Below are 26,184 nucleotides of genomic sequence, written 5' to 3'. Positions count from 1 at the left end.
AAAACGTGCTCAGCTCGGCCTGAAAATGCATTTAAAGCAATAAAAACTCAATTTGAGTGTCACGCCTAAACCAAAGGACTTATGCACACATTTCAACATGTATTTAGTTCAGGTTGACCTCCTGAAGCTTAAATAACCATTAATTTGATCACACAACTCATTCCCATGAATATACATTCAAACTCAAAAAACATGCTCAACTTGGCCTGAAAATGCATTTACAGCAATAAAAAGTCAAATTGTGTGTCACGCCTAAACCAAAGGACTTATGCACACATTTCAACATGAATTTAGTTCAGGTTGACCTTCTGAAGCCTAAATGAGCATTAATTTGACTACACACCTCATTCCTATGAAGATACATTCAAAGTCAAAAAACGTGCTCAAATCGGCCTGAAAGTGCATTTAAAGCAATAAAAACTCAAAATGAGTGTCACACCTCAACCAAAGGACTTATATACACATTTTAACATGTATTTAGTTCAGGTTGACCTGCTGAAGCTTAAATGAGCATTAATTTGACTACACAACTCATTCCTATGAAGATACATCCAAACTCAAAAAACGTGCTCAGCTCGGCCTGAAAATGCATTTAAAGCAATAAAAACTCAAATTGAGTGTCACGCCTAAACCAAAGGACTTATGCACACATTTCAACATGTATTTAGTTCAGGTTGACCTCCTGAAGCTTAAATAACCATTAATTTGACCACACAACTCATTCCCATGAATATACATTCAAACTCAAAAAACCTGCTCAACTCGGCCTGAAAATGCATTTACAGCAATAAAAAGTCAAATTGTGTGTCACGACTAAACCAAAGGACTTATGCACACATTTCAACATGAATTTAGTTCAGGTTGACCCACTGAAGCCTAAATGAGCATTAATTTGACTACACAACTCATTCCTATGAAGATACATTCAAAGTCAAAAAACGTGCTAAACTCGGCCTGAAAATGCATTTAAGCAATAAAAACTCAAATTGAGGGTCACGCCTAAACCAAAAGACTTATGCACACATTTCAACATGTATTTAGTTCAGGTTGACCTCCTGAAGCCTAAATGACCATTAGTTTGACTACACAACTCATTCCTATGAAGATACATTCAAAGTCAAAAAACGTGCTCGGCTCGGCCTGAAAATGCATTTAAGCAATAAAAACTCAAATTGAGGGTCACGCCTAAACCAAAAGACTAATGCACACATTTCAACATGTATTTAGTTCAGGTTGACCTCCTGAAGCCTAAATGAGCATTAATTTGACTACACAACTCATTCCTATGAAGATACATTCAAAGTCAAAAAACGTGCTAAACTCGGCCTGAAAATGCATTTAAGCAATAAAAACTCAAATTGAGTGTCACGCCTAAACCAAAGGACTTATGCACACATTTCAACATGTATTTAGTTCAGGTTGATCTCCTGAAGCTTAAATGACCATTAATTTGATCACACAACTCATTCCCATGAAGATACATCCAAAATCAAAAAACGTGCTCAACTCGGCCTGAAAATGCATTTAAAGCAACAAAAACTCAAATTGAGTGTCACGCCTAAACCAAAGGACTTATGCACACATTTCAACATGTATTTAGTTCAGGTTGGCCTCCTGAAGCCTAAATGACCATTAATTTGACTACACTCTCATTCCTATGAAGATACATTCAAACTCTAAAAACGTGCTCAACTCGGCCTGAAAAAGCATTTAAAGCAATAAAAACTCAAATTGAGTGTCACGCCTAAACCAAAGGACTTATGCACACATTTCAACATGTATGTAGTTCAGGTTGACCTCCTGAAGCCTAAATGACCATTAATTTGACTACAAAACTCATTCCTTTGAAGATACATCCAAACTCAAAAAACGTGCTCAGCTCGGCCTGAAAATGCATTTAAGCAATAAAAATTCAAATTGAGGGTCACGCCTAAACCAAAAGACTTATGCACACATTTCAACATGTATTTAGTTCAGGTTGACCTCCTGAAGCCTAAATGACCATTAATTTGACTACACAACTCATTCCTATGAAGATACATTCAAACTCTAAAAACGTGCTCAACTCGGCCTGAAAAAGCATTTAAAGCAATAAAAACTCAAATTGAGTGCCACGCCTAAACCAAAGGACTTATGCACACATTTCAACATGTATGTAGTTCAGGTTGACCTCCTGAAGCCTAAATGAGCATTAATTTGACTACACAACTCATTCCTATGAAGATACATCCAAACTCAAAAAACGTGCTCAGCTCGGCCTGAAAATGCATTTAAAGCAATAAAAACTCAAATTGAGTGTCACGCCTAAACCAAAGGACTTATGCACACATTTCAACATGTATTTAGTTCAGGTAGACCTCCTGAAGCCTAAATGAGCATTAATTTGACTACACAACTCATTCCTATGAAGATACATTCAAAGTCAAAAAACGTCATAAACTCGGCCTGAAAATGCATTTAAGCAATAAAAACTCAAATTGAGGGTCACGCCTAAACCAAAAGACTTATGCACACATTTCAACATGTATTTAGTTCAGGTTGACCTCCTGAAGCCTAAATGACCATTAATTTGACTACACAACTCATTCCTATGAAGATACATTCAAACTCTAAAAACGTGCTCAACTCGGCCTGAAAATGAATTTAAAGCAATAAAAACTCAAATTGAGTGTCACGCCTAAACCAAAGGACTTATGCACACATTTCAACATGTATGTAGTTCAGGTTGACCTCCTGAAGCCTAAATGACCATTAATTTGACTACACAACTCATTCCTTTGAAGATACATCCAAACTCAAAAAACGTGCTCAGCTCGGCCTGAAAATGCATTTAAAGCAATAAAAACTCGAATTGTGTGTCACGCCTAAACCAAAGGACTTATGCACACATTTCAACATGTATTTAGATCAGGTTTACCACCTGAAACTTAAATGACCATTAATTTGCTCACACAACTCATTCCCATGAAGATACATTCAAACTAAAAAAACCTGATCAACTCGGCCTGAAAATGCATTTAAAGCAATAAAAACTCAAATTGTGTGTCATGCCTAAACCAAACGACTTATGCACACATTTCAACATGAATTCAGTTCAGGTTGACCTCCTGAAGCCTAACTGAACATTAATTTGACTACACAACTCATTCCTATGAAGATACATCCAAACTCAAAAAACGTGCTGAGCTCGGACTGAAAAGGCATTTAAAGCAATAAAAACTCAAATTGTGTGTCACGCCTAAACAAAAGGACTTATGCAAACATTTCAACATGTATTTAGTTCAGGTAGACGTCCTGAAGCCTAAATGACCATTAGTTTGACTACACAACTCATTCCTATGAAGATACATTCAAACTCAAAAAACGCGCTCAACTTGGCCTGAAAATGGATTTAAAGCAATAAAAACTCAAATTGGGTGTCACGCCTAAACCAAAGGACTTATGCACACATTTCAACATGTATTTAGATCAGGTTTACCACCTGAAACTTAAATGACCATTAATTTGCTCACACAACTCATTCCCATGAAGATACATTCAAACTAAAAAAACCTGATCAACTCGGCCTGAAAATGCATTTAAAGCAATAAAAACTCAAATTGTGTGTCATGCCTAAACCAAACGACTTATGCACACATTTCAACATGAATTCAGTTCAGGTTGACCTCCTGAAGCCTAACTGAACATTAATTTGACTACACAACTCATTCCTATGAAGATACATCCAAACTCAAAAAACGTGCTGAGCTCGGACTGAAAAGGCATTAAAAGCAATAAAAACTCAAATTGTGTGTCACGCCTAAACAAAAGGACTTATGCAAACATTTCAACATGTATTTAGTTCAGGTAGACGTCCTGAAGCCTAAATGACCATTAGTTTGACTACACAACTCATTCCTATGAAGATACATTCAAACTCAAAAAACGCGCTCAACTTGGCCTGAAAATGCATTTAAAACAATAAAAACTCAAATTGAGTGTCACACCTGAACCAAAGGACTTATATACACATTTTAACATGTATTTAGTTCAGGTTGACCTCCTGAAGCTTAAATGAGCATTAATTTAACTACACAACTCATGCCTATGTGGATACATCCAAACTCAAAAAACGTGCTCAGCTCGGCCTGAAAATGCATTTAAAGCAAATACAAACTCAATTTGAGTGTCACGCCTAAACCAAAGGACTTATGCACACATTTCAACATGTATTTAGTTCAGGTTGACCTCCTGAAGCTTAAATAACCATTAATTTGATCACACAACTCATTCCCATGAATATACATTCAAACTCAAAAAACATGCTCAACTTGGCCTGAAAATGCATTTAAAGCAATAAAAAGTCAAATTGTGTGTCACGCCTAAACCAAAGGACTTATGCACACATTTCAACATGAATTTAGTTCAGGTTGACCTTCTGAAGCCTAAATGAGCATTAATTTGACTACACACCTCATTCCTATGAAGATACATTCAAAGTCAAAAAACGTGCTCAAATCGGCCTGAAAGTGCATTTAAAGCAATAAAAACTCAAAATGAGTGTCACGCCTAAACCAAAGGACTTATGCACACATTTCAACATGTATTTAGTTCAGGTTGACCTCCTGAAGCTTAAATGACCATTAATTTGATCACACAACGCATTCCCATGAATATACATTCAAACTCAAAAAACATGCTCAACTTGGCCTGAAAATGCATTTACAGCAATAAAAAGCCAAATTGTGTGTCACGCCTAAACCAAAGGACTTATGCACACATTTCAACATGAATTTAGCTCAGGTTGACCTTCTGAAGCCTAAATGAGCATTAATTTGACTACACACCTCATTCCTATGAAGATACATTCAAACTCAAAAAACGCGCTCAACTTGGCCTGAAAATGGATTTAAAGCAATAAAAACTCAAATTGGGTGTCACGCCTAAACCAAAGGACTTATGCACACATTTCAACATGTATTTAGATCAGGTTTACCACCTGAAACTTAAATGACCATTAATTTGCTCACACAACTCATTCCCATGAAGATACATTCAAACTAAAAAAACCTGATCAACTCGGCCTGAAAATGCATTTAAAGCAATAAAACTCAAATTGTGTGTCATGCCTAAACCAAACGACTTATGCACACATTTCAACATGAATTCAGTTCAGGTTGACCTCCTGAAGCCTAACTGAACATTAATTTGACTACACAACTCATTCCTATGAAGATACATCCAAACTCAAAAAACGTGCTGAGCTCGGACTGAAAAGGCATTTAAAGCAATAAAAACTCAAATTGTGTGTCACGCCTAAACCAAAGGACTTATGCACACATTTCAACATGTATTTAGTTCAGGTAGACGTCCTGAAGCCTAAATGACCATTAGTTTGACTACACAACTCATTCCTATGAATATACATTCAAACTCAAAAAACGCGCTCAACTTGGCCTGAAAATGCATTTAAAGCAATGAAAACTCAAATTGAGTGTCACACCTCAACCAAAGGACTTATATACACATTTTAACATGTATTTAGTTCAGGTTGACCTGCTGAAGCTTAAATGAGCATTAATTTGACTACACACCTCATTCCCATGAATATACATTCAAACTCAAAAAACCTGCTCAACTCGGCCTGAAAATGCATTTACAGCAATAAAAAGTCAAATTGTGTGTCACGACTAAACCAAAGGACTTATGCACACATTTCAACACGAATTTAGTTCAGGTTGACCCACTGAAGCCTAAATGAGCATTAATTTGACTACACAACTCATTCCTATGAAGATACATTCAAAGTCAAAAAACGTGCTAAACTCGGCCTGAAAATGCATTTAAGCAATAAAAACTCAAATTGAGGGTCACGCCTAAACCAAAAGACTTATGCACACATTTCAACATGTATTTAGTTCAGGTTGACCTCCTGAAGCCTAAATGACCATTAGTTTGACTACACAACTCATTCCTATGAAGATACATTCAAACTCAAAAAACGCGCTCAACTTGGCCTGAAAATGCATTTAAAACAATAAAAACTCAAATTGAGTGTCACACCTGAACCAAAGGACTTATATACACATTTTAACATGTATTTAGTTCAGGTTGACCTCCTGAAGCTTAAATGAGCATTAATTTAACTACACAACTCATGCCTATGTGGATACATCCAAACTCAAAAAACGTGCTCAGCTCGGCCTGAAAATGCATTTAAGCAATAAAAACTCAAATTGAGTGTCACGCCTAAACCAAAGGACTTATGCACACATTTCAACATGTATTTAGTTCAGGTTGATCTCCTGAAGCTTAAATGACCATTAATTTGATCACACAACTCATTCCCATGAAGATACATTCAAACTCAAAAAACCTGCTCAACTCGGCCTGAAAATGCATTTAAAGCAACAAAAACTCAAATTGAGTGTCACGCCTAAACCAAAAGACTTATGCACACATTTCAACATGTATTTAGTTCAGGTTGACCTCCTGAAGCCTAAATGAGCATTAATTTGACTACACAACTCATTCCTATGAAGATACATCCAAACTCAAAAAACGTGCTCAGCTCGGCCTGAAAATGCATTTAAAGCAATAAAAACTCAAATTGAGTGTCACGCCTAAACCAAAGGACTTATGCACACATTTCAACATGTATGTAGTTCAGGTTGACCTCCTGAAGCCTAAATGACCATTAATTTGACTACACAACTCATTCCTTTGAAGATACATCCAAACTCAAAAAACGTGCTCAGCTCGGCCTGAAAATGCATTTAAAGCAATAAAAACTCGAATTGTGTGTCACGCCTAAACCAAAGGACTTATGCACACATTTCAACATGTATTTAGATCAGGTTTACCACCTGAAACTTAAATGGCCATTAATTTGCTCACACAACTCATTCCCATGAAGATACATTCAAACTAAAAAAACCTGATCAACTCGGCCTGAAAATGCATTTAAAGCAATAAAAACTCAAATTGTGTGTCATGCCTAAACCAAACGACTTATGCACACATTTCAACATGAATTCAGTTCAGGTTGACCTCCTGAAGCCTAACTGAACATTAATTTGACTACACAACTCATTCCTATGAAGATACATCCAAACTCAAAAAACGTGCTGAGCTCGGACTGAAAAGGCATTTAAAGCAATAAAAACTCAAATTGTGTGTCACGCCTAAACAAAAGGACTTATGCAAACATTTCAACATGTATTTAGTTCAGGTAGACGTCCTGAAGCCTAAATGACCATTAGTTTGACTACACAACTCATTCCTATGAAGATACATTCAAACTCAAAAAACGCGCTCAACTTGGCCTGAAAATGGATTTAAAGCAATAAAAACTCAAATTGGGTGTCACGCCTAAACCAAAGGACTTATGCACACATTTCAACATGTATTTAGATCAGGTTTACCACCTGAAACTTAAATGACCATTAATTTGCTCACACAACTCATTCCCATGAAGATACATTCAAACTAAAAAAACCTGATCAACTCGGCCTGAAAATGCATTTAAAGCAATAAAAACTCAAATTGTGTGTCATGCCTAAACCAAACGACTTATGCACACATTTCAACATGAATTCAGTTCAGGTTGACCTCCTGAAGCCTAACTGAACATTAATTTGACTACACAACTCATTCCTATGAAGATACATCCAAACTCAAAAAACGTGCTGAGCTCGGACTGAAAAGGCATTTAAAGCAATAAAAACTCAAATTGTGTGTCACGCCTAAACAAAAGGACTTATGCAAACATTTCAACATGTATTTAGTTCAGGTAGACGTCCTGAAGCCTAAATGACCATTAGTTTGACTACACAACTCATTCCTATGAAGATACATTCAAACTCAAAAAACGCGCTCAACTTAGCCTGAAAATGCATTTAAAACAATAAAAACTCAAATTGAGTGTCACACCTGAACCAAAGGACTTATATACACATTTTAACATGTATTTAGTTCAGGTTGACCTCCTGAAGCTTAAATGAGCATTAATTTAACTACACAACTCATGCCTATGTGGATACATCCAAACTCAAAAAACGTGCTCAGCTCGGCCTGAAAATGCATTTAAAGCAAATAAAAACTCAATTTGAGTGTCACGCCTAAACCAAAGGACTTATGCACACATTTCAACATGTATTTAGTTCAGGTTGACCTCCTGAAGCTTAAATAACCATTAATTTGATCACACAACTCATTCCCATGAATATACATTCAAACTCAAAAAACATGCTCAACTTGGCCTGAAAATGCATTTACAGCAATAAAAAGTCAAATTGTGTGTCACGCCTAAACCAAAGGACTTATGCACACATTTCAACATGAATTTAGTTCAGGTTGACCTTCTGAAGCCTAAATGAGCATTAATTTGACTACACACCTCATTCCTATGAAGATACATTCAAAGTCAAAAAACGTGCTCAAATCGGCCTGAAAGTGCATTTAAAGCAATAAAAACTCAAAATGAGTGTCACGCCTAAACCAAAGGACTTATGCACACATTTCAACATGTATTTAGTTCAGGTTGACCTCCTGAAGCTTAAATGACCATTAATTTGATCACACAACGCATTCCCATGAATATACATTCAAACTCAAAAAACATGCTCAACTTGGCCTGAAAATGCATTTACAGCAATAAAAAGTCAAATTGTGTGTCACGCCTAAACCAAAGGACTTATGCACACATTTCAACATGAATTTAGCTCAGGTTGACCTTCTGAAGCCTAAATGAGCATTAATTTGACTACACACCTCATTCCTATGAAGATACATTCAAACTCAAAAAACGCGCTCAACTTGGCCTGAAAATGGATTTAAAGCAATAAAAACTCAAATTGGGTGTCACGCCTAAACCAAAGGACTTATGCACACATTTCAACATGTATTTAGATCAGGTTTACCACCTGAAACTTAAATGACCATTAATTTGCTCACACAACTCATTCCCATGAAGATACATTCAAACTAAAAAAACCTGATCAACTCGGCCTGAAAATGCATTTAAAGCAATAAAACTCAAATTGTGTGTCATGCCTAAACCAAACGACTTATGCACACATTTCAACATGAATTCAGTTCAGGTTGACCTCCTGAAGCCTAACTGAACATTAATTTGACTACACAACTCATTCCTATGAAGATACATCCAAACTCAAAAAACGTGCTGAGCTCGGACTGAAAAGGCATTTAAAGCAATAAAAACTCAAATTGTGTGTCACGCCTAAACAAAAGGACTTATGCAAACATTTCAACATGTATTTAGTTCAGGTAGACGTCCTGAAGCCTAAATGACCATTAGTTTGACTACACAACTCATTCCTATGAAGATACATTCAAACTCAAAAAACGCGCTCAACTTGGCCTGAAAATGCATTTAAAACAATAAAAACTCAAATTGAGTGTCACACCTGAACCAAAGGACTTATATACACATTTTAACATGTATTTAGTTCAGGTTGACCTCCTGAAGCTTAAATGAGCATTAATTTAACTACACAACTCATGCCTATGTGGATACATCCAAACTCAAAAAACGTGCTCAGCTCGGCCTGAAAATGCATTTAAAGCAATAAAAACTCAATTTGAGTGTCACGCCTAAACCAAAGGACTTATGCACACATTTCAACATGTATTTAGTTCAGGTTGACCTCCTGAAGCTTAAATAACCATTAATTTGATCACACAACTCATTCCCATGAATATACATTCAAACTCAAAAAACATGCTCAACTTGGCCTGAAAATGCATTTACAGCAATAAAAAGTCAAATTGTGTGTCACGCCTAAACCAAAGGACTTATGCACACATTTCAACATGAATTTAGTTCAGGTTGACCTTCTGAAGCCTAAATGAGCATTAATTTGACTACACACCTCATTCCTATGAAGATACATTCAAAGTCAAAAAACGTGCTCAAATCGGCCTGAAAGTGCATTTAAAGCAATAAAAACTCAAAATGAGTGTCACGCCTAAACCAAAGGACTTATGCACACATTTCAACATGTATTTAGTTCAGGTTGACCTCCTGAAGCTTAAATGACCATTAATTTGCTCACACAACTCATTCCCATGAAGATACATTCAAACTAAAAAAAACCTGCTCAACTCGGCCTGAAAATGCATTTAAAGCAATAAAAACTCAAATTGTGTGTCATGCCTAAACCAAAGGACTTATGCACACATTTCAACATGAATTCAGTTCAGGTTGACCTCCTGAAGCCTAACTGACCATTAATTTGACTACACAACTCATTCCTATGAAGATACATCCAAACTCAAAAAACGTGCTGAGCTCGGACTGAAAAGGCATTTAAAGCAATAAAAACTCAAATTGTGTGTCACGCCTAAACCAAAGGACTTATGCACACATTTCAACATGTATTTAGTTCAGGTAGACGTCCTGAAGCCTAAATGACCATTAGTTTGACTACACAACTCATTCCTATGAAGATACATTCAAACTCAAAAAACGCGCTCAACTTGGCCTGAAAATGCATTTAAAGCAATGAAAACTCAAATTGAGTGTCACACCTCAACCAAAGGACTTATATACACATTTTAACATGTATTTAGTTCAGGTTGACCTCCTGAAGCTTAAATAACCATTAATTTGATCACACAACTCATTCCCATGAATATACATTCAAACTCAAAAAACCTGCTCAACTCGGCCTGAAAATGCATTTACAGCAATAAAAAGTCAAATTGTGTGTCACGACTAAACCAAAGGACTTATGCACACATTTCAACATGAATTTAGTTCAGGTTGACCCACTGAAGCCTAAATGAGCATTAATTTGACTACACAACTCATTCCTATGAAGATACATTCAAAGTCAAAAAACGTGCTAAACTCGGCCTGAAAATGCATTTAAGCAATAAAAACTCAAATTGAGGGTCACGCCTAAACCAAAAGACTTATGCACACATTTCAACATGTATTTAGTTCAGGTTGACCTCCTGAAGCCTAAATGACCATTAGTTTGACTACACAACTCATTCCTATGAAGATACATCCAAACTCAAAAAACGTGCTCAGCTCGGCCTGAAAATGCATTTAAAGCAATAAAAACTCAAATTGAGTGTCACGCCTAAAGCAAAGGACTTATGCACACATTTCAACATGAATTTAGTTCAGGTTGACCTTCTGAAGCCTAAATGAGCATTAATTTGACTACACACCTCATTCCTATGAAGATACATTCAAAGTCAAAAAACGTGCTCAAATCGGCCTGAAAGTGCATTTAAAGCAATAAAAACTCAAAATGAGTGTCACGCCTAAACCAAAGGACTTATGCACACATTTCAACATGTATTTAGTTCAGGTTGACCTCCTGAAGCTTAAATGACCATTAATTTGCTCACACAACTCATTCCCATGAAGATACATTCAAACTAAAAAAAAACCTGCTCAACTCGGCCTGAAAATGCATTTAAAGCAATAAAAACTCAAATTGTGTGTCATGCCTAAACCAAAGGACTTATGCACACATTTCAACATGAATTCAGTTCAGGTTGACCTCCTGAAGCCTAACTGACCATTAATTTGACTACACAACTCATTCCTATGAAGATACATCCAAACTCAAAAAACGTGCTGAGCTCGGACTGAAAAGGCATTTAAAGCAATAAAAACTCAAATTGTGTGTCACGCCTAAACCAAAGGACTTATGCACACATTTCAACATGTATTTAGTTCAGGTAGACGTCCTGAAGCCTAAATGACCATTAGTTTGACTACACAACTCATTCCTATGAATATACATTCAAACTCAAAAAACGCGCTCAACTTGGCCTGAAAATGCATTTAAAGCAATGAAAACTCAAATTGAGTGTCACACCTCAACCAAAGGACTTATATACACATTTTAACATGTATTTAGTTCAGGTTGACCTGCTGAAGCTTAAATGAGCATTAATTTGACTACACAACTCATTCCTATGAAGATACATCCAAACTCAAAAAACGTGCTCAGCTCGGCCTGAAAATGCATTTAAAGCAATAAAAACTCAAATTGAGTGTCACGCCTAAACCAAAGGACTTATGCACACATTTCAACATGTATTTAGTTCAGGTTGACCTCCTGAAGCTTAAATAACCATTAATTTGATCACACAACTCATTCCCATGAATATACATTCAAACTCAAAAAACCTGCTCAACTCGGCCTGAAAATGCATTTACAGCAATAAAAAGTCAAATTGTGTGTCACGACTAAACCAAAGGACTTATGCACACATTTCAACATGAATTTAGTTCAGGTTGACCCACTGAAGCCTAAATGAGCATTAATTTGACTACACAACTCATTCCTATGAAGATACATTCAAAGTCAAAAAACGTGCTAAACTCGGCCTGAAAATGCATTTAAGCAATAAAAACTCAAATTGAGGGTCACGCCTAAACCAAAAGACTTATGCACACATTTCAACATGTATTTAGTTCAGGTTGACCTCCTGAAGCCTAAATGACCATTAGTTTGACTACACAACTCATTCCTATGAAGATACATTCAAACTCAAAAAACGCGCTCAACTTGGCCTGAAAATGCATTTAAAACAATAAAAACTCAAATTGAGTGTCACACCTGAACCAAAGGACTTATATACACATTTTAACATGTATTTAGTTCCGGTTGACCTCCTGAAGCTTAAATGAGCATTAATTTAACTACACAACTCATGCCTATGTGGATACATCCAAACTCAAAAAACGTGCTCAGCTCGGCCTGAAAATGCATTTAAAGCAATAAAAACTCAATTTGAGTGTCACGCCTAAACCAAAGGACTTATGCACACATTTCAACATGTATTTAGTTCAGGTTGACCTCCTGAAGCTTAAATAACCATTAATTTGATCAAACAACTCATTCCCATGAATATACATTCAAACTCAAAAAACATGCTCAACTTGGCCTGAAAATGCATTTACAGCAATAAAAAGTCAAATTGTGTGTCACGCCTAAACCAAAGGACTTATGCACACATTTCAACATGAATTTAGTTCAGGTTGACCTTCTGAAGCCTAAATGAGCATTAATTTGACTACACACCTCATTCCTATGAAGATACATTCAAAGTCAAAAAACGTGCTCAACTCGGCCTGAAAGTGCATTTAAAGCAATAAAAACTCAAAATGAGTGTCACGCCTAAACCAAAGGACTTATGCACACATTTCAACATGTATTTAGTTCAGGTTGACCTCGTGAAGCTTAAATGACCATTAATTTGATCACACAACGCATTCCCATGAATATACATTCAAACTCAAAAAACATGCTCAACTTGGCCTGAAAATGCATTTACAGCAATAAAAAGTCAAATTGTGTGTCACGCCTAAACCAAAGGACTTATGCACACATTTCAACATGAATTTAGTTCAGGTTGACCTTCTGAAGCCTAAATGAGCATTAATTTGACTACACACCTCATTCCTATGAAGATACATTCAAAGTCAAAAAACGTGCTCAAATCGGCCTGAAAGTGCATTTAAAGCAATAAAAACTCAAAATGAGTGTCACGCCTAAACCAAAGGACTTATGCACACATTTCAACATGTATTTAGTTCAGGTTGACCTCCTGAAGCTTAAATGACCATTAATTTGCTCACACAACTCATTCCCATGAAGATACATTCAAACTAAAAAAAACCTGCTCAACTCGGCCTGAAAATGCATTTAAAGCAATAAAAACTCAAATTGTGTGTCATGCCTAAACCAAAGGACTTATGCACACATTTCAACATGAATTCAGTTCAGGTTGACCTCCTGAAGCCTAACTGACCATTAATTTGACTACACAACTCATTCCTATGAAGATACATCCAAACTCAAAAAACGTGCTGAGCTCGGACTGAAAAGGCATTTAAAGCAATAAAAACTCAAATTGTGTGTCACGCCTAAACCAAAGGACTTATGCACACATTTCAACATGTATTTAGTTCAGGTAGACGTCATGAAGCCTAAATGACCATTAGTTTGACTACACAACTCATTCCTATGAAGATACATTCAAACTCAAAAAAACGCGCTCAACTTGGCCTGAAAATGAATTTAAAGCAATGAAAACTCAAATTGAGTGTCACACCTCAACCAAAGGACTTATATACACATTTTAACATGTATTTAGTTCAGGTTGACCTGCTGAAGCTTAAATGAGCATTAATTTGACTACACAACTCATTCCTATGAAGATACATCCAAACTCAAAAAACGTGCTCAGCTCGGCCTGAAAATGCATTTAAAGCAATAAAAACTCAAATTGAGTGTCACGCCTAAACCAAAGGACTTATGCACACATTTCAACATGTATTTAGTTCAGGTTGACCTCCTGAAGCTTGAATAACCATTAATTTGATCACACAACTCATTCCCATGAATATACATTCAAACTCAAAAAACCTGCTCAACTCGGCCTGAAAATGCATTTACAGCAATAAAAAGTCAAATTGTGTGTCACGACTAAACCAAAGGACTTATGCACACATTTCAACATGAATTTAGTTCAGGTTGACCCACTGAAGCCTAAATGAGCATTAATTTGACTACACAACTCATTCCTATGAAGATACATTCAAAGTCAAAAAACGTGCTAAACTCGGCCTGAAAATGCATTTAAGCAATAAAAACTCAAATTGAGGGTCACGCCTAAACCAAAAGACTTATGCACACATTTCAACATGTATTTAGTTCAGGTTGACCTCCTGAAGCCTAAATGACCATTAGTTTGACTACACAACTCATTCCTATGAAGATACATTCAAAGTCAAAAAACGTGCTCGGCTCGGCCTGAAAATGCATTTAAGCAATAAAAACTCAAATTGAGGGTCACGCCTAAACCAAAAGACTAATGCACACATTTCAACATGTATTTAGTTCAGGTTGACCTCCTGAAGCCTAAATGAGCATTAATTTGACTACACAACTCATTCCTATGAAGATACATTCAAAGTCAAAAAACGTGCTAAACTCGGCCTGAAAATGCATTTAAGCAATAAAAACTCAAATTGAGTGTCACGCCTAAACCAAAGGACTTATGCACACATTTCAACATGTATTTAGTTCAGGTTGACCACCTGAAGCTTAAATGACCATTAATTTGATCACACAACTCATTCCCATGAAGATACATTCAAACTCAAAAAACGTGCTCAGCTCGGCCTGAAAATGCATTTAAAGCAATAAAAACTCGAATTGTGTGTCACGCCTAAAGCAAAGGACTTATGCACACATTTCAACATGAATTCAGTTCAGGTTGACCTCCTGAAGCCTAACTGACCATTAATTTGACTACACAACTCATTCCTATGAAGATACATCCAAACTCAAAAAACGTGCTGAGCTCGGACTGAAAAGGCATTTAAAGCAATAAAAACTCAAATTGTGTGTCACGCCTAAACCAAAGGACTTATGCAAACATTTCAACATGTATTTAGTTCAGGTAGACGTCCTGAAGCCTAAATGACCATTAGTTTGACTACACAACTCATTCCTATGAAGATACATTCAAACTCAAAAAACGCGCTCAACTTGGCCTGAAAATGCATTTAAAACAATAAAAACTCAAATTGAGTGTCACACCTGAACCAAAGGACTTATATACACATTTTAACATGTATTTAGTTCAGGTTGACCTCCTGAAGCTTAAATGAGCATTAATTTAACTACACAACTCATGCCTATGTGGATACATCCAAACTCAAAAAACGTGCTCAGCTCGGCCTGAAAATGCATTTAAAGCAATAAAAACTCAATTTGAGTGTCACGCCTAAACCAAAGGACTTATGCACACATTTCAACATGTATTTAGTTCAGGTTGACCTCCTGAAGCTTAAATAACCATTAATTTGATCACACAACTCATTCCCATGAATATACATTCAAACTCAAAAAACATGCTCAACTTGGCCTGAAAATGCATTTACAGCAATAAAAAGTCAAATTGTGTGTCACGCCTAAACCAAAGGACTTATGCACACATTTCAACATGAATTTAGTTCAGGTTGACCTTCTGAAGCCTAAATGAGCATTAATTTGACTACACACCTCATTCCTATGAAGATACATTCAAAGTCAAAAAACGTGCTCAAATCGGCCTGAAAGTGCATTTAAAGCAATAAAAACTCAAAATGAGTGTCACGCCTAAACCAAAGGACTTATGCACACATTTCAACATGTATTTAGTTCAGGTTGACCTCCTGAAGCTTAAATGACCATTAATTTGATCACACAACGCATTCCCATGAATATACATTCAAACTCAAAAAACATGCTCAACTTGGCCTGAAAATGCATTTACAGCAATAAAAAGTCAAATTGTGTGTCACGCCTAAACCAAAGGACTTATGCACACATTTCAACATGAATTTAGTTCAGGTTGACCTTCTGAAGCCTAAATGAGCATTAATTTGACTACACACCTCATTCCTATGAAGATACATTCAAAGTCAAAAAACGTGCTCAAATCGGCCTGAAAGTGCATTTAAAGCAATAAAAACTCAAAATGAGTGTCACGCCTAAACCAAAGGACTTATGCACACATTTCAACATGTATTTAGTTCAGGTTGACCTCCTGAAGCTTAAATGACCATTAATTTGCTCACACAACTCATTCCCATGAAGATACATTCAAACTCAAAAAACGCGCTCAACTTGGCCTGAAAATGCATTTAAAGCAATGAAAACTCAAATTGAGTGTCACACCTCAACCAAAGGACTTATATACACATTTTAACATGTATTTAGTTCAGGTTGACCTGCTGAAGCTTAAATGACCATTAGTTTGACTACACAACTCATTCATATGAAGATACATCCAAACTCAAAAAACGTGCTCAGCTCGGCCTGAAAATGCATTTAAAGCAATAAAAACTCAAATTGAGTGTCACGCCTAAACCAAAGGACTTATGCACACATTTCAACATGTATTTAGTTCAGGTTGACCTCCTGAAGCTTAAATAACCATTAATTTGATCACACAACTCATTCCCATGAATATACATTCAAACTCAAAAAACCTGCTCAACTCGGCCTGAAAATGCATTTACAGCAATAAAAAGTCAAATTGTGTGTCACGACTAAACCAAAGGACTTATGCACACATTTAAACATGAATTTAGTTCAGGTTGACCCACTGAAGCCTAAATGAGCATTAATTTGACTACACAACTCATTCCTATGAAGATACATTCAAAGTCAAAAAACGTGCTAAACTCGGCCTGAAAATGCATTTAAGCAATAAAAACTCAAATTGAGGGTCACGCCTAAACCAAAAGACTTATGCACACCTTTCAACATGTATTTAGTTCAGGTTGACCTCCTGAAGCCTAAATGACCATTAGTTTGACTACACAACTCATTCCTATGAAGATACATCCAAACTCAAAAAACGTGCTCAGCTCGGCCTGAAAATGCATTTAAAGCAATAAAAACTCAAATTGAGTGTCACGCCTAAAGCAAAGGACTTATGCACACATTTCAACATGAATTTAGTTCAGGTTGACCTTCTGAAGCCTAAATGAGCATTAATTTGACTACACACCTCATTCCTATGAAGATACATTCAAAGTCAAAAAACGTGCTCAAATCGGCCTGAAAGTGCATTTAAAGCAATAAAAACTCAAAATGAGTGTCACGCCTAAACCAAAGGACTTATGCACACATTTCAACATGTATTTAGTTCAGGTTGATCTCCTGAAGCCTAAAAGACCGTTAGTTTGACTACACAACTCATTCCTATGAAGATACATTCAAACGCAAAAAACGTGCTCAGCTCGGCCTGAAAATGCATTTAAAGCAATAAAAAGTCAAATTGAGTGTCACGCCTAAACCAAAGGACTTATGCACACATTTCAACATGTATTTAGTTCAGGTTGACCTCCTGAAGCTTAAATGAGCATTAATTTGACTACACAACTCATTCCTATGAAGATACATCCAAACTCAAAAAACATGCTCAGCTCGGCCTGAAAACCTTTTAAAGCAATAAAAACTCGAATCGTGTGTCACGCCTAGACCAAAGGACTTATGCACACATTTCAACATGTATTTAGTTCAGGTTGACCATCTGAAGCTTAAATGACCATTAATTTGATCACACAACTCATTCCCATGAAGATACATCCAAAATCAAAAAACGTGCTCAGCTCGGCCTGAAAAGGCATTTCAAGCAATAAAAACTCAAATTGAGTGTCACGCCTAAACCAAAGGACTTATGCACACATTTCAACATGTATTTAGTTCAGGTAGACCTCCTGAAGCCTAAATGACCATTAATTTGACTACACAACTCATTCCTATGAAGATACATTCAAACTCAAAAAAGGTGCTCAACTCGGCCTGAAAATGCATTTAAAGCAATAAAAACTCAAATTGAGTGTCCCTCTAGGCCAAAAGACTTATGCACACATTTCAACACGTATTTAGTTCAGGTAGACCTCCTGAAGCCTAAATGAGCATTAATTTGACTACACAACTCATTCCTATGAAGATGCATCCAAACTCAAAAAACGTGCTCAGCTCGGCCTGAAAATGCATTTAAAGCAATAAAAACTCAAATTGAGTGTCACGCCTAAACCAAAGGACTTATGCACACATTTCAACATGTATTTAGTTCAGGTTGACCTCCTGAAGCTTAAATGACCATTAATTTGATCACACAACTCATTCCCATGAAGATACATTCAAAGTCAAAAAACGTGCTCGGCTCCGCCTGAAAATGCATTTAAAGCAATAAAAAGTCAAATTGAGGGTCACGCCTAAACCAAAAGACTAATGCACACATTTCAACATGTATTTAGTTCAGGTTGACCTCCTGAAGCCTAAATGAGCATTAATTTGACTACACAACTCATTCCTATGAAGATACATCCAAACTCAAAAAACATGCTCAGCTCGGCCTGAAAACCTTTTAAAGCAATAAAAACTCGAATCGTGTGTCACACCTAGACCAAAGGACTTATGCACACATTTCAACATGTATTTAGTTCAGGTTGACCATCTGAAGCTTAAATGACCATTAATTTGATCACACAACTCATTCCCATGAAGATACATCAAATCAAAAAACGTGCTCAGCTCGGCCTGAAAAGGCATTTCAAGCAATAAAAACTCAAATTGAGTGTCACGCCTAAACCAAAGGATTTACGCACACATTTCAACATGTATGTAGTTCAGGTTGACCTCCTGAAGCCTAAAAGACCGTTAGTTTGACTACACAACTCATTCCTATGAAGATACATTCAAACGCAAAAAACGCTCTCAACTTGGCCTGAAAATGCATTTAAAGCAATAAAAACTCAAATTGAGTGTCACGCCTAAACCAAAGGACGTATGCACACATTTCAACATGTATTTAGTTCAGGTAGACCTCCTGAAGCCTAAATGAGCATTAATTTGACTACACAACTCATTCCTATGAAGATACATTCAAACTCAAAAAAGGTGCTCAACTCGGCCTGAAAATGCATTTAAAGCAATAAAAACTCAAATTGAGTGTCCCTCTAGGCCAAAAGACTTATGCACACACTTCAACATTTATTTTGTTCAGGATGACCCACTGAAGCCTAAATGAGCATTAATTTGACCACACAACCCATTCCCATGAAGACACATTCCAAGTCAAAAAACGTGCTCAACTCGGCCTGAAAATGCATTTAAAGCAATAAAAACTCAAATTGTGTGTCACGCCTAAACCAAAGGACTTATGCACACATTTCAACATGTATTTAGATCAGGTTGACCACCTGAAACTTAAATGACCATTAATTTGCTCACACAACTCATTCCCATGAAGATACATTCAAACTAAAAAAACGTCGCTCAACTCGGCCTGAAAATGCATTTAAAGCAATAAAAACTCAAATTGTGTGTCACGCCTAAACCAAAGGACTTATGCACACATTTCAACATGAATTCAGTTCAGGTTGACCTCCTGAAGCCTAACTGACCATTAATTTGACTACACAACTCATTCCTATGAAGATACATCAAAACTCAAAAAACGTGCTCGGCTCGGCCTGAAAATGCATTTAAAGCAATAAAAATTCAAATTGAGTGCCACACCTAAACCAAAGGGCATAAACCAAAGGGCTTATGCACACATTTCAACATGTATTTAGTTCAGGTTGACCTTCTGAAGCCTAAATGAGCATTAATTTGACTACACACCTCATTCCTATGAAGATACATTCAAAGTCAAAAAACGTGCTCAAATCGGCCTGAAAGTGCATTTAAAGCAATAAAAACTCAAAATGAGTGTCACGCCTAAACCAAAGAGCTTATGCACACATTTCAACATGTATTTAGTTCAGGTTGACCTCCTGAAGCCTAAATGAGCATTAATTTGACTACACAACTCATTCCTATGAAGATACATTCAAAGTCAAAAAACGTGCTCAAATCGGCCTGAAAAGGCATTTAAAGCAATAAAAACTCAAATTGTGTGTCACGCCTAAACCAAAGGACTTATGCACACATTTCAACATGTATTTAGTTCAGGTAGACGTCCTGAAGCCTAAATGACCATTAGTTTGACTACACAACTCATTCCTATGAAGATACATTCAAACTCAAAAAACGCGCTCAACTTGGCCTGAAAATGCATTTAAAGCAATAAAAACTCAAATTGAGTGTCACACCTGAACTAAAGTACTTATATACACATTTTAACATGTATTTAGTTCAGGTTGACCTCCTGAAGCTTAAATGAGCATTAATTTGACTACACAACTCATTCCTATGAAGATGCATCCAAACTCAAAAAACGTGCTCAGCTCGTCCTGAAAATGCATTTAAAGCAATAAAAACTCAAATTGAGTGTCACGCCTAAACCAAAGGGCTTATGCACACACTTCAACATGTATTTAGTTCAGGTTGACCTCCTGAAGCCTAAATGAGCATTAATTTGACTACACAACTCATTCCTATGAAGATACATTCAAAGTCAAAAAACGAGCTCGGCTCGGCCTGAAAATGCATTTAAAGCAATAAAAACTCAAATTGAGTGCCACACCTAAACCAAAGGATTTGTGCACACATTTCAACATGTATTTAGTTCAGGTTGACCTCCTGAAGCCTAAATGAGCATTAATTTGACTACACACCTCATTCCTATGAAGATACATTCAAAGGCAAAAAACGTGCTCAACTCGGCCTGAAAATGCATTTAAAGCAATAAAAACTCAAATTGAGTGTCACGCTTAAACCAAAGGGCTTATGCACACATTTCAACATGTATTTAGTTCAGGTTATCCTCCTGACGCCTAAATGACTATTAATTTGACTACAAAACTCATGCCTATGAAGATATATTCAAAGTAAAAAAACGTGCTCGGCTCGGCCTGAAAATGCATTTAAAGCAATAAAAACTCAAAATGAGTGTCACGCCTAAACCAAAGGGCTTATGCACACATTTCAACATGTATTTAGTTCAGGATGACCTCCTGAAGCCTAAATGAGCATTAATTTGACTACACAACTCATTCCTATGAAGATACATTCAAAGTCAAAAAAACGTGCTCGGCTCGGCCTGAAAATGCATTTAAAGCAATAAAAACTCAAATTGAGTATCAGGCCTAAACCAAAGGACTTATGCACACATTTCAACACGTATTTAGTTCAGGTAGACCTCCTGAAGCCTAAATGAGCATTAATTTGACTACACAACTCATTCCTATGAAGATGCATCCAAACTCAAAAAACGTGCTCAGCTCGGCCTGAAAATGCATTTAAAGCAATAAAAACTCAAATTGAGTGTCACGCCTAAACCAAAGGACTTATGCACACATTTCAACATGTATTTAGTTCAGGTTGACCTCCTGAAGCTTAAATGACCATTAATTTGATCACACAACTCATTCCCATGAAGATACATTCAAAGTCAAAAAACGTGCTCGGCTCCGCCTGAAAATGCATTTAAAGCAATAAAAAGTCAAATTGAGGGTCACGCCTAAACCAAAAGACTAATGCACACATTTCAACATGTATTTAGTTCAGGTTGACCTCCTGAAGCCTAAATGAGCATTAATTTGACTACACAACTCATTCCTATGAAGATACATCCAAACTCAAAAAACATGCTCAGCTCGGCCTGAAAACCTTTTAAAGCAATAAAAACTCGAATCGTGTGTCACACCTAGACCAAAGGACTTATGCACACATTTCAACATGTATTTAGTTCAGGTTGACCATCTGAAGCTTAAATGACCATTAATTTGATCACACAACTCATTCCCATGAAGATACATCCAAAATCAAAAAACGTGCTCAGCTCGGCCTGAAAAGGCATTTCAAGCAATAAAAACTCAAATTGAGTGTCACGCCTAAACCAAAGGATTTACGCACACATTTCAACATGTATGTAGTTCAGGTTGACCTCCTGAAGCCTAAAAGACCGTTAGTTTGACTACACAACTCATTCCTATGAAGATACATTCAAACGCAAAAAACGCTCTCAACTTGGCCTGAAAATGCATTTAAAGCAATAAAAACTCAAATTGAGTGTCACGCCTAAACCAAAGGACGTATGCACACATTTCAACATGTATTTAGTTCAGGTAGACCTCCTGAAGCCTAAATGAGCATTAATTTGACTACACAACTCATTCCTATGAAGATACATTCAAACTCAAAAAAGGTGCTCAACTCGGCCTGAAAATGCATTTAAAGCAATAAAAACTCAAATTGAGTGTCCCTCTAGGCCAAAAGACTTATGCACACACTTCAACATTTATTTTGTTCAGGATGACCCACTGAAGCCTAAATGAGCATTAATTTGACCACACAACCCATTCCCATGAAGACACATTCCAAGTCAAAAAACGTGCTCAACTCGGCCTGAAAATGCATTTAAAGCAATAAAAACTCAAATTGTGTGTCACGCCTAAACCAAAGGACTTATGCACACATTTCAACATGTATTTAGATCAGGTTGACCACCTGAAACTTAAATGACCATTAATTTGCTCACACAACTCATTCCCATGAAGATACATTCAAACTAAAAAAACGTCGCTCAACTCGGCCTGAAAATGCATTTAAAGCAATAAAAACTCAAATTGTGTGTCACGCCTAAACCAAAGGACTTATGCACACATTTCAACATGAATTCAGTTCAGGTTGACCTCCTGAAGCCTAACTGACCATTAATTTGACTACACAACTCATTCCTATGAAGATACATCAAAACTCAAAAAACGTGCTCGGCTCGGCCTGAAAATGCATTTAAAGCAATAAAAATTCAAATTGAGTGCCACACCTAAACCAAAGGGCATAAACCAAAGGGCTTATGCACACATTTCAACATGTATTTAGTTCAGGTTGACCTTCTGAAGCCTAAATGAGCATTAATTTGACTACACACCTCATTCCTATGAAGATACATTCAAAGTCAAAAAACGTGCTCAAATCGGCCTGAAAGTGCATTTAAAGCAATAAAAACTCAAAATGAGTGTCACGCCTAAACCAAAGAGCTTATGCACACATTTCAACATGTATTTAGTTCAGGTTGACCTCCTGAAGCCTAAATGAGCATTAATTTGACTACACAACTCATTCCTATGAAGATACATTCAAAGTCAAAAAACGTGCTCAAATCGGCCTGAAAAGGCATTTAAAGCAATAAAAACTCAAATTGTGTGTCACGCCTAAACCAAAGGACTTATGCACACATTTCAACATGTATTTAGTTCAGGTAGACGTCCTGAAGCCTAAATGACCATTAGTTTGACTACACAACTCATTCCTATGAAGATACATTCAAACTCAAAAAACGCGCTCAACTTGGCCTGAAAATGCATTTAAAGCAATAAAAACTCAAATTGAGTGTCACACCTGAACTAAAGTACTTATATACACATTTTAACATGTATTTAGTTCAGGTTGACCTCCTGAAGCTTAAATGAGCATTAATTTGACTACACAACTCATTCCTATGAAGATGCATCCAAACTCAAAAAACGTGCTCAGCTCGTCCTGAAAATGCATTTAAAGCAATAAAAACTCAAATTGAGTGTCACGCCTAAACCAAAGGGCTTATGCACACACTTCAACATGTATTTAGTTCAGGTTGACCTCCTGAAGCCTAAATGAGCATTAATTTGACTACACAACTCATTCCTATGAAGATACATTCAAAGTCAAAAAACGAGCTCGGCTCGGCCTGAAAATGCATTTAAAGCAATAAAAACTCAAATTGAGTGCCACGCCTAAACCAAAGGATTTGTGCACACATTTCAACATGTATTTAGTTCAGGTTGACCTCCTGAAGCCTAAATGAGCATTAATTTGACTACACACCTCATTCCTATGAAGATACATTCAAAGGCAAAAAACGTGCTCAACTCGGCCTGAAAATGCATTTAAAGCAATAAAAACTCAAATTGAGTGTCACGCTTAAACCAAAGGGCTTATGCACACATTTCAACATGTATTTAGTTCAGGTTATCCTCCTGACGCCTAAATGACTATTAATTTGACTACACAACTCATGCCTATGAAGATACATTCAAAGTAAAAAAACGTACTCGGCTCGGCCTGAAAATGCATTTAAAGCAATAAAAACTCAAAATGAGTGTCACGCCTAAACCAAAGGGCTTATGCACACATTTCAACATGTATTTAGTTCAGGTTATCCTCCTGACGCCTAAATGACTATTAATTTGACTCCAAAACTCATGCCTATGAAGATATATTCAAAGTAAAAAAACGTGCTCGGCTCGGCCTGAAAATGCATTTAAAGCAATAAAAACTCAAAATGAGTGTCACGCCTAAACCAAAGGGCTTATGCACACATTTCAACATGTATTTAGTTCAGGATGACCTCCTGAAGCCTAAATGAGCATTAATTTGACTACACAACTCATTCCTATGAAGATACATTCAAAGTCAAAAAAACGTGCTCGGCTCGGCCTGAAAATGCATTTAAAGCAATAAAAACTCAAATTGAGTATCAGGCCTAAACCAAAGGACTTATGCACACATTTCAACATGTATTTAGTTCAGGTTGACCTCCTGAAGCGTAAATAAGCATTAATTTGACTACACAACTCATTCCTATGAAGATACATTCAAAGTCAAAAAACGTGCTCGGCTCGGCCTGAAAATCCATTTAAAGCAATAAAAACTCAAATTGAGTGCCACGCCTAAACCAAAGGACTTATGCACACATTTCAACATGTATTTAGTTCAGGTTGACCTCCTGAAGCCTAAATGAGCATTAATTTGACTACACACCTCATTCATATGAAGATACATTCAAAGTCAAAAAACGTGCTCGGCTCGGCCTGAAAATGCATTTAAAGCAATCAAAACTCAAAATGAGTGTCACGCCTAAACCAAAGGGCTTATGCACACATTTCAACATGTATTTAGTTCAGGTTGACCTCCTGAAGCCTAAATGACCATTCATTTGACTACACACCTCATTCCTATGAAGATACATTCAAAGTGAAAAAACGTGCACAAATCGGCCTTAAAGTGCATTTAAAGCAATAAAAACTCAAAATGAGTGTCACGCCTAAACCAAAGGGCTTATGCACACATTTCAACATGTATTTAGTTCAGGTTGACCTCCTGAAGCCTAAATGAGCATTAATTTGACTACACACCTCATTCCTATGAAGATACATTCAAAGTCAAAAAACGTGCTCGGCTCGGCCTGAAAATGCATTTAAAGCAATAAAAACTCAAATTGAGTGTCAGGCCTAAACCAAAGGACTTATGCACACATTTCAACATGTATTTAGTTCAGGTTATCCTCCTGACGCCTAAATGACTATTAATTTGACTACACAACTCATTCCTATGAAGATACATTCAAAGTTAAAAAACGTCCTCGGCTCGGCCTGAAAATGCATTTAAAGCAATCAAAACTCAAAATGAGTGTCACGCCTAAACCAAAGGGCTTATGCACACATTTCAACATGTATTTAGTTCAGGTTGACCTCCTGAAGCCTAAATGAGCATTAATTTGACTACACAACTCATTCGTATGAAGATACATTCAAAGTCAAAAAACGTGCTCGGCTCGGCCTGAAAATGCATTTAAAGCAATAAAAACTCAAATTGAGTGTCAGGCCTAAACCAAAGGACTTATGCACACATTTCAACATGTATTTAGTTCAGGTTGACCTCCTGAAGCGTAAATGAGCATTAATTTGACTACACAACTCATTCCTATGAAGATACA

This window comes from Hippocampus zosterae, unplaced genomic scaffold (assembly GCF_025434085.1).
Source record: "Hippocampus zosterae strain Florida unplaced genomic scaffold, ASM2543408v3 HiC_scaffold_22, whole genome shotgun sequence".
Classification (NCBI taxonomy): Eukaryota; Metazoa; Chordata; class Actinopteri; order Syngnathiformes; family Syngnathidae; genus Hippocampus; species Hippocampus zosterae.
Note: the sequence above shows the minus strand (reverse complement) of the source record.